The sequence below is a fragment of the Cetorhinus maximus genome, chromosome 1 (genome assembly GCF_964194155.1).
Source record: "Cetorhinus maximus chromosome 1, sCetMax3.hap1.1, whole genome shotgun sequence".
Taxonomy (NCBI): domain Eukaryota; kingdom Metazoa; phylum Chordata; class Chondrichthyes; order Lamniformes; family Cetorhinidae; genus Cetorhinus; species Cetorhinus maximus.
The window spans coordinates 45,430,020-45,439,490 of NC_135879.1; positions in this window are offsets into that span (position 1 = coordinate 45,430,020).

A 9,471-nucleotide genomic window follows, 5' to 3' on the forward strand; every position below is an offset into this window, starting at 1 on the left:
AGTCCTTAAACATTTCTGTGACCTGCTCCTCAGAATTCTCTTGAGTAAACTGTGAACACATTCCCACTTCTTATCCATTTCCAATTTAAAAGGGTGACGGAGAAAAGGTTTAGCTCTATGAGTTAACTCATAGGGCTGAATCTGCGGCTCGGCGAACGGGCCCCGCCCCTGCTCACCAAAGCATAAAATGACGCGGGGTGACGTCGGGCGTGCGTCCTGACTTCACCGCGCGTCATTTAGATTTTCAGTTCGGCGGGCACGCAGCCAACTCGGCTGCACGCCCACTGAACTGTCAAAGGCCTGTTAAGGCCATTAATTAACTAATTAAGCCTATTGAGAAAGCTGCCCATCCAACCTTAATATTGGCGGGCAGGCGAAGAGCCCCGGCGGCCTTTGCATTTTTCATGGAACCTCATTCACAGGTGGGGTTTCTTGAAGGGTTTATAAATTAAATAAATGTCTTCATTAATTTGACACATCATTTCATTGACACGTCACGGCTCATATGACACTGTCACATAAGGGAACATGCCTTAATTATTTTTTTCTTTATTAAAATTTTTAAAACTTAAAATTTATCTCCTTGAGGCACCTCCATGCCTCAGGGAGATTTCTGTGTTGTTTTGCGTGCATGAGTGATAGAGCACACTCCCGACTCAGGGAATCCCCCTCATCCCATCCGCACAGGGAGCACACAACGCTTCCGGGTGCAGGTCATGCTGGGCAGGCCTTAATTAGCGGTGTGGACCCGATCGGGGGCACTGATCCGGTCTGCGCCTGCTGGCTCCCACCCCTACACATCCCTCCCGATGGGGGAAAATTCTACCCATGATCATCAGTTATCTCTGCTGCTTGTATTACAGAATCAACCTTCTGTTCCTCCACATGAGTTCTCACTACCAAAGGGATTGAATCTTTAAATTTTTCCAAACGAATGACTTCCCTAAGAGCTGCATAGGTTGTCTCTATTTTTAATGCCTGTATCCACTGGTCAAAATTATTTTGTTTTACTCTTTCAAACTCAATATAAGTTTGCCCAGGCTGTTTTCTCAGATCCCTAAATTTCTGCCTGTATGCTTCAGGAACCAACTCATATGCACTCAAAATAGCTTTTTTCGCCACATCATAATTCACTGACATTTCTTCTGAAAGTGAAGCATATACCTCAAGCCCCCTACAATTAGATTGTAATAATAATGTCCTGTTTTCCTTTGGCCATTTCATCTGTTTAGCTAGCTTCTCAAATGAAATAAAGAATGCTTCAATATCTGTTTCCTCAAACTTTGGAAGAATTTATATAAATTTAAACATATCCCCACTGGGTTCTACTCTAGAGATAAATCCTTCCTCACCTACTGACGTCTCTTTTCTAACTGCTAACATTTTCAGTTGGAATTCTCTTTCTCCCTCTCTTTCTCTTTCTTCCTTCTCCATCTTTGCAATTTCTAATTCCCTTTTAAAAGCCATTTCTCTGTCCTTTGCTTCTAGTTCAAGCTTTTTTATTTGCAACTGAAGTCTCACTACCTCCAGCTGTGACTCACTAGTGTCAGGTTTCACTTCCAACTGTAGATGCTGTGCTGTACTTTTAACTATATCTGATTTCCTAGCTTCTGCAGGTAACCCCAATTGTAACTTATCCACCAGCTCTGTTAACTCACTTTTGGTTATTTTCTCCAACCCACTCAGAGTTATCTCTTCTACTCCCAGACAAGCCTTAGCAATTGCCAAAGCCATTTTGCAGTCTCATCACTTCTAAAATACCTCACCAACTCCTGAATTCAAAGAGCCTCTTGTACTCGTAAGCTTAAGATTCACCAATTCCTAACCAATCGAGGAATTAGAAATATAATTTGTCCCGGGCACAGCCCCCAAGTGTTATGACTGTAGCAGTTGGTAAGGAGGAGTTATTTAAAGAAAACCCAAAGGGAAACTTTAAACAACTGTCATAGCTTATTATTTTAAGTGTTATGTTTGAGATGCAGCTCTAAATTCAGGAATCAGACCACTAGTTCTCGAGGTTTTACATTAAACTAAATGAAACATTTTACACAGGTTAAAATATACCTACACATGGCTACAGGTTGCTACTATCATAACTTTTAACAAATTCCCATTAAGGCAACAGCAACCCATAGGCTTAACCAAACACCAGGCAAAGCATTTTCACCTTACGAATTCAAAATGAGATTCTTTTCACTGTGGAGCCATGCCTTTTGATCTTACATTGCTGCTGCCTGCACACCCGAAAACTGCTGAAGTTATACCTACTAGTCCCATTGAATGTTAATTCTCATTGTCTCACAAACCTCTTTGAACTTTACCTTTTAACAATGAAACCCCTTTCATAATACCAATTTTATTAGTAATATAAACATGTTGCTTGCTAATTGCTAGAAAGGCATCAATTTTCACCCCACTTCTTGAATGATTTATTCAAAAAATGCAAATGCATGCTACCTCACTTACATATCAAAACTAGTACATATCAAAGCACCCAGACTAGCTGGCTTTAATCCAGTTAAGACTTACCTGCAGACTAAACCTCTATTTTAAAAGAAAACTATTTCCCAAAGTATTATGTACATTAATAGCTTCTTGACAGGCCTCCAGGACAAACAATAGGAAAGCTGCTCTACGACAATAGCTACCCCCTCCACACATGGTTCATGACCCCATTGGATCATCTCACCATGAAATGTCAGAGAGTCGTCAATGAAATCCATAGAACCATCTGCAACACCCCATTGAGCAAGCTAAAGATCTCCTATAGCAAAGTCTTTGCTGCAAAGACTGCTCGAGGGATCTCTGCATTGCTTACCCATGACGGTGTCCAAGTTTGTGATTGTGTGTTGCATCCTCCACAACTTGTCAATCCTAAGAGCTCAGCAACTACCTCCTGGGATCCAGAGCTACCTCAGGAAGAGGAGGAGGAGGAGGCAGGTAGGAGACCACATCCACCGTGTGTAGCTGGATCGAGTGAGAAGGACCACATAGTGAGGTTTTCCTTCAATTAAAATGAGCTTCACTAGCCCAGCATGGAGCCATCATTCACTTATAGTACATCAGACTTCCCGATACAAAGTCCACTTGGCCAACATCACTCAGTACAAGCCAACAGCAAAAACCACTCAGAAACTTTATCCAGCAACACATTTGGAATACAAAGAAAAAACAGAAATAATCACCCTTGCGCATTCCCTTCATGCTTGCCTTCAGGCTGCCCTTGCCTGGCCTAGTGCTTCTACACAGTGCTGCTGCAGTGACTACAGCATGGCCAGTGTTAACTGCTGACTTTCAGTTGGGGAGATTGCAGGTGGCCTTGTTGGATGCCCACAAGTATCTCTAGTCCTTACAACATGGCTTTACACTGAACCACTTCAGCATGGTGGCAACAGTCTGGACTGGCTGTCAGGGGCACTGGCATATTGGCAAAAGTGAAAGTATATCATTCTGATAGAGGGCAGCAGGTTTGTGCAGCATGGTGCCATGCCAATCCCATTGGTGGCAACTCAGCATTCCTCGTAATCTGCTGGAGCACAGATTTTTGGACTGCTGTGAGAACCTGCGTGCCATGCAGCCAGGGATCTCATGATCTCCTTCTGAGCTTCCACTGTGATATCACGATGTCTCCACCATCACCGCACTGGAAGCTGACACAGTGACCAGCAGACACCCATCATAGGTCAGTCTGACAGAGCACCGCTACTTCCATGGTGGAAAGGATCAGCTTCATGCTCAGTGCAATGCCCTGTGTTATGGTACAGCTGGACTCCATCATGCTCCTAGTCAGAGACTGAGGGCTGTCAATGCACCCAGCATCTCGGTACATAGTTTCATCAGCATTTTCTTGTAATCTGTCCCAACAAGGTCCTCATCTGAGTCCGCTGCAACAGAGCTGGTGTGTGACCTCGCCCTCCTGGGTGTTCACACATGAACTGACCTATCCCACTGTCCTGGCTGCAGCCCTTTCATGCCCAATGACTCACCATATAGGCTCTATACTAGCTCCCTAACGTACATGCAGTGCTGAAGTCTGAATTGGTGGTTGGAAGTGTAAGGTCAAGTGATGGTGATCTTCATCAGAGGTTTGTTCTTGCTCTTGCCCTTCCTCTTGAAGTTGTAGTGGCTGGCCAAGTGGCACTTCTTGACTGTCTGAAAGCACAAATGCATCAGGGGCGAACTGGGGTGAAAGAGCAGGTGAAAAGGAAAACAGCAGGTTGACTGTCTCTTCATCTGCATTTTCCATTTCATGACACCTTTCAGGATGCAAAGTGACAGAAGAAGGTACATCGGAAAATTGGAACAGATGTACAGCATTTAGCCCCTTGATCCTGTTCCATTATTCACTGAGATCATGGCTGACCTGTGACCTAACTCCATACACACACCTTTTCCTCATATTCTTCAAAACCTTTGGTTAACAAAAATCTATCAATCTCAGATTTAAATTTAACAGTTGATCTACCATCAATTGCCATTTGTGGAAGATAGTTTCAAACCTCTACCACTCATTGTGAGCATAATCCAGAAATTTGCCATCACCTCGATGACTCAGCAGCACCGGATGTCACTGGCTCTATGCTATTGGTTCTGAAGATTCTTTGGACCATCCCCTCGAGGGCATTGAGGGGATACAGGAATGCTGGTCCCTCCACCAGTCCTCTGGGTCTTGTGCCTCTGTGGACCACTTTCTCATCCAAAAGAGAGGGTAGATTGTCAGTGATTGTGTGTCAGTGTGCTTGGGTGATGTGCCTGCCTTAGTCAAATAGCTGTAGGGTTGAGGAGGTGTGTAGAGGTGTGTGCATCTGGCATAGTTGGTAGCTGTGTGTATGGTGAAGTGCAGTATAAGAAAGAAAGACTTGTATTTATATTTCACAACCACTGGACATCTGAAAATGCTTTGCAGCCAATGAAATACTATTGTAAAGTAGGAAAGGCAGCAGCCAATTTGTGCACAGCATGCTCCCACATACAACAATGTAATAATGGTCAAATAATCTGTTCATTTGGGATGTTGATCGAAAGATGAATATTGGCCAGGACACTGGGGATCCCTCTCCTTCTCTCCTTCGAAATTGTGCCATGGGATATTTTACACCCACCCTCACAGGCAGATGAGGCCCTGGTTTAACATCTCATCCAAAAGACTGCACCCAGGACAGTTCAGCGCTCCCTCAGCATTGATTTGTTTTGTGCTGTAGCCTGGAGTGGGATTTTAGGGGTTAGTCCTGAGTGTCAGGGAATGCTGCTGGGTGAGTGGTGAGGATGTCATACATTGAGCAGTGTGAGAGGTGGCTTATGTGGTGGGAGAGACACCTGATGTGCATTTACTCAGCTTGATGACACGAGTGAGATTATTAAACCTTTTTTATCACTGCTGGTGTATTCTGGGTGCCACACTTTGGTCATTAACTGGCATTGCCACCTGCTCCCATTCCCTTCTGAGGCCCATTCATGAAGGCTTCCTGCCCCCAGCGAGAAACATAACCTCTTTCTGGCCTCTACCTGTCTGACCAATGGATCCAGTGTGGCACCAATGAATCAGGGAGCACTTTCCTTGGTGTGTTGTGCCACCCTCCTTCTCCCGCAGTGCTTCAATGTGATTATCCAGAAGCCAATAATTCATTGCTGCAACTTCCCTATTATAGGAATAGCGCTTTTAAAAATGGAAGGGCTGCATGGAGCGTGCTATTTCTTCAGGACACTCCATGGCCCCCTGCATACTGCAGGGTCCCTCACAGTGCTAAAGAGATTAGCTCAGCATGGGAGTTGCTTGTGGCCATGCTACTATCATGAAGGTGAGGTGGGTACACCAATTTTACGTGCTGCCCATCTTGTTTTGAGCCAGCAGGGGCAGGTCACAAATCGCAATTCCTACTCCCAAAAACCAATGCAAACAAATTTCCAGCCATCAGAATTCCCTTATCTATTCATTTAACATCTCATCCAAAAGACTGCACCAGGACTGTTCAGCATTCCCTCAGTATTGAATTTTTTTTGTGCTGAAGCCTGGAGTGGGATTTTAGGGGTTAGTCCTGAGTGTCAGGGAATGCTGCTGGGTGAGTGATGGGGGTGTATTTATTTATTTATCTTAATTATTATTTATCTTGATTTATTTATCTTATTTATGTAATAAATAACAACAAAATGAATAATTTTACATTTCAGTCAATAACATTTGCATTCCTCTATTTCACTTAAAATCGTTTGCATAATGAGCTTTTATTTGCAACATGGAAGCCACAATTGTGAATCAGACAGGATAAGATTCTTCAGTCACTGGAAGACTCTCAAATCTGTATCTGCAATCTAGCCCGTCTAATTATTATGTGCTAGTTATGCTCTGCTTACTTACAAAGTACTAAGACAACAGTCTTTTTTGTTGCAGGTATTAAAGCTGATAAATTTCCCATTCAAAGCCCATTCAGCTAATCATAAAACAGCTCTGCTACTATGGTAACTATTCCTTTTATCTGTGCTCAGTTATTTTAGTTCAAAAGAATAAATCTGCAAAGAAGCAGCAAGCCAAACTCAATGGTATATGGTAATTTATTGAAATACTGCCAAGAAAACTGTTAACTGCCTCAGTCCCATAGGTCCTACTGGCTTGATAAATAGTTATTAAAACCAGTTCAAAACACATTTTGCTTAGAGACACAAGACAGACATAAATGGAAGATCAATGCAAATAGCTCAGCAACAGCTTTTGGCAGAAAGTAAACCAATGAAAGCATTTGATTGTCAGTGAGATAAGCATTGGTATACCATTGTGATGTGGTGAATGATGTGGTAGGAGTAACCTGAAAATAATGAAAAATATGTAAAAAAAATAGATTCAAGGAACAGGAGGGTGTTTGGTAAATTAAGAAAGAGAAATGAATTCACATATGTTTACATGAGCTTTATCTTGGAGCTTTGATAAGGAACAAGAAGAGCAGCACCAGCAACACCACCAGCAGCAGGAGCAACACCAGAAGAAGCTGCAGTTGCCTTCCCCTCATGCACCAGCCATTCCACAGGGCAGAGGGGGTGAGCACAGAGCCCCAGCTCACAGGAGGTGATACCACAACACAGGGTATGCTGACAAAGGATCAGATTTCTGGATGTGGTTGAGTACCAGTGCCTCAGGAAGCTCAGACTTTCACAACAACTCATCTGCTGCCAACTGGAACAAGACCTCCATCCAAGAGGGCCAGGTGGGCACACATTGCCTATAGTAGTCAAGGTCACCACAGCCCTGAATTTCTTCATCTTCAGTTCCTTCCAGGGATCTGCTGGTGACATCTGCAGGATTTCTCAATCTGCTGCACCCAAGTGTCATGATAATTGATTGTGGTAGTGGACTCCAGTATTAGATAGTATCCGGTACTCTGTACTATATATGAGTCACCTGACCTGGGGGTTGAAGGTCAGATAGCACATGTTGGAGCCTGTCTTGATGTGTTTAGACACTGGAGATACGTTAGGAAAATTTGTCATCAATGAAGTTAGCTCAGCTACAATGTCAACGGCCTGTGTACATCATTAAAACAAGAAACAAGAGACAAGACAACAAGTACAATGCCCAGGTGACTGATGTCATAAATTGTCAGCTGTGGCTTAGCTGGTATCACTCTCACATCTGAATTAAAAGGTTGTGTGTTTTCAGTCCCACTCCAGGACTGAACACAGAAAACAAGGCTGACACTCCAGTGAAGTAATGAGCGAGTTCTGTACTGTCAATGTTGCTGTCATTTGGATGAGATGTTAAACCCTCTCAGGTTGACATTAAATATCTCATGGCACTCTTTCAAAGAAGAACAGGGGACTTATCCCCAGCATACTGGCCAATATTCACCCTTCATTCACTATCACAAAAATAAATCATCTGCTCATTATCTCATTTCTGCAGATGTTCACACCCCCAAGCAGGGTCAGCGGATAGCTCCTTGGAGACAAGGGATCCCCTCTAAGGATGTATCTGATGATACCTGTGAGGAGTTAATTCACCACTTTGTTCTCATGCTCACATTTCTGTCCTTGGTCAGCTGCAGTGTTCCAATGAAGTTCAACACAAGCTCAAGGAACAGCACCGTAATCCTATTAGGCACTGTACAGCCTCCTGGATTCATTGGATGGAAATTTCCAGCACCTTCACAGCGGGGCCAGCAAGCCATTGAAATCTCCATTCACATCGGCGGGACCGGAAGATCCCATTGGTGTGAGGGGCTGGCAAACTCCGGCCATTGAATTCAACAATTTCAGACCATGACCTCTGTCCACCATTTTGAGTCTTCTTTTGCCATGTGTTGGTCTGAGTCTTGTTTTTCATGTTCTTGCTTTTGGTTAGAGCTGTTCATTATTCTGGGAATGTACTGTATACAAATTGACTGTCACACTTCCTAATTATATCAGTGACTACACTTAATTGATGTAAAAAAGCACTTTGTGACATCCTGTGGTTGTGAAAGGTACTATGTATGAGGACCTGCTGTCAAAGAACGGAATAGCCCCAAACATTACATTGCTGTAGTGTTTCCATCCCTCCCTCTTCCTCAAACCAAAAAAAAAAGAGAGAGCGAGGGAGAGGCAGTATCTTCAGGAGTGCACCAGACCTGCAAGGGACACTCTTCTGAAAGTGGATTTTTTTTAAAAAGCAGCTGATTGGTCAGTAAATCCTGGTGATTTTTTTTTTCAATCTATTAAAGTAATTCATTGCTTAATACTGAGGTAGGAGCTAAAAAAAATATATAGAGTAGTACTGTACAAGTTTAATTAGTCAAGAAACATGGTTCCTAGCTAACATAAATAAGGCCCCAAGCTAGCGTATTTTTTAAGGGAGTAACTAGCTTAATTGAGAGGGACCTCATGGCAGGAGAACTCAAACCCATGATATGCTGCTCCTGCAGGATGTGGGAAATGAGGGACGCTTCCAGTGTCCCTGGTGACCATGTGTGCGGAAGGTGTGTCCAAATGCAGCTTCTAGCTAACCGGATTTTGGAGCTGGAGCTGCGGGTGGACTCATTGTGGAGCATCCACGATGCAGAGCAAGTCGTGGATAGCACATTTAGTGAGGTGGTCACACCGCAGGTGAAGATTACACAGGCAGAAAGGGAATTGGTGACCATAAGGAACAGTAAAAGACTCAGGAAGGTAGCGCAGGAGTTCCCTGTGGTCATCCCCCCTCTAACAGATATACCACTTTGGATACTGTTGGGGGGATTGCCTCTCAGGGGAAAGCAGCAGCAGCCAAGCTCACGGCACCGTGGGTGGCTCTGCTGCTCAGAGGGGCAGGAGGAAAACAAGTGGCAGGGCTATAGTGATCGGGAATTCAATAGCTAGGGGCACAGACAGATGCTTCTGTGGCCGCAAACGTGAATCAAGGATGGTATGTTGCCTCCCTGGTGCCAGGGTCCAGGATGTCATGGAGCGGCTGCAGGACATTCTGGGGAGGGAAGGTAAACAGCCAGTAGTCGTGGTATGCATTGGTAC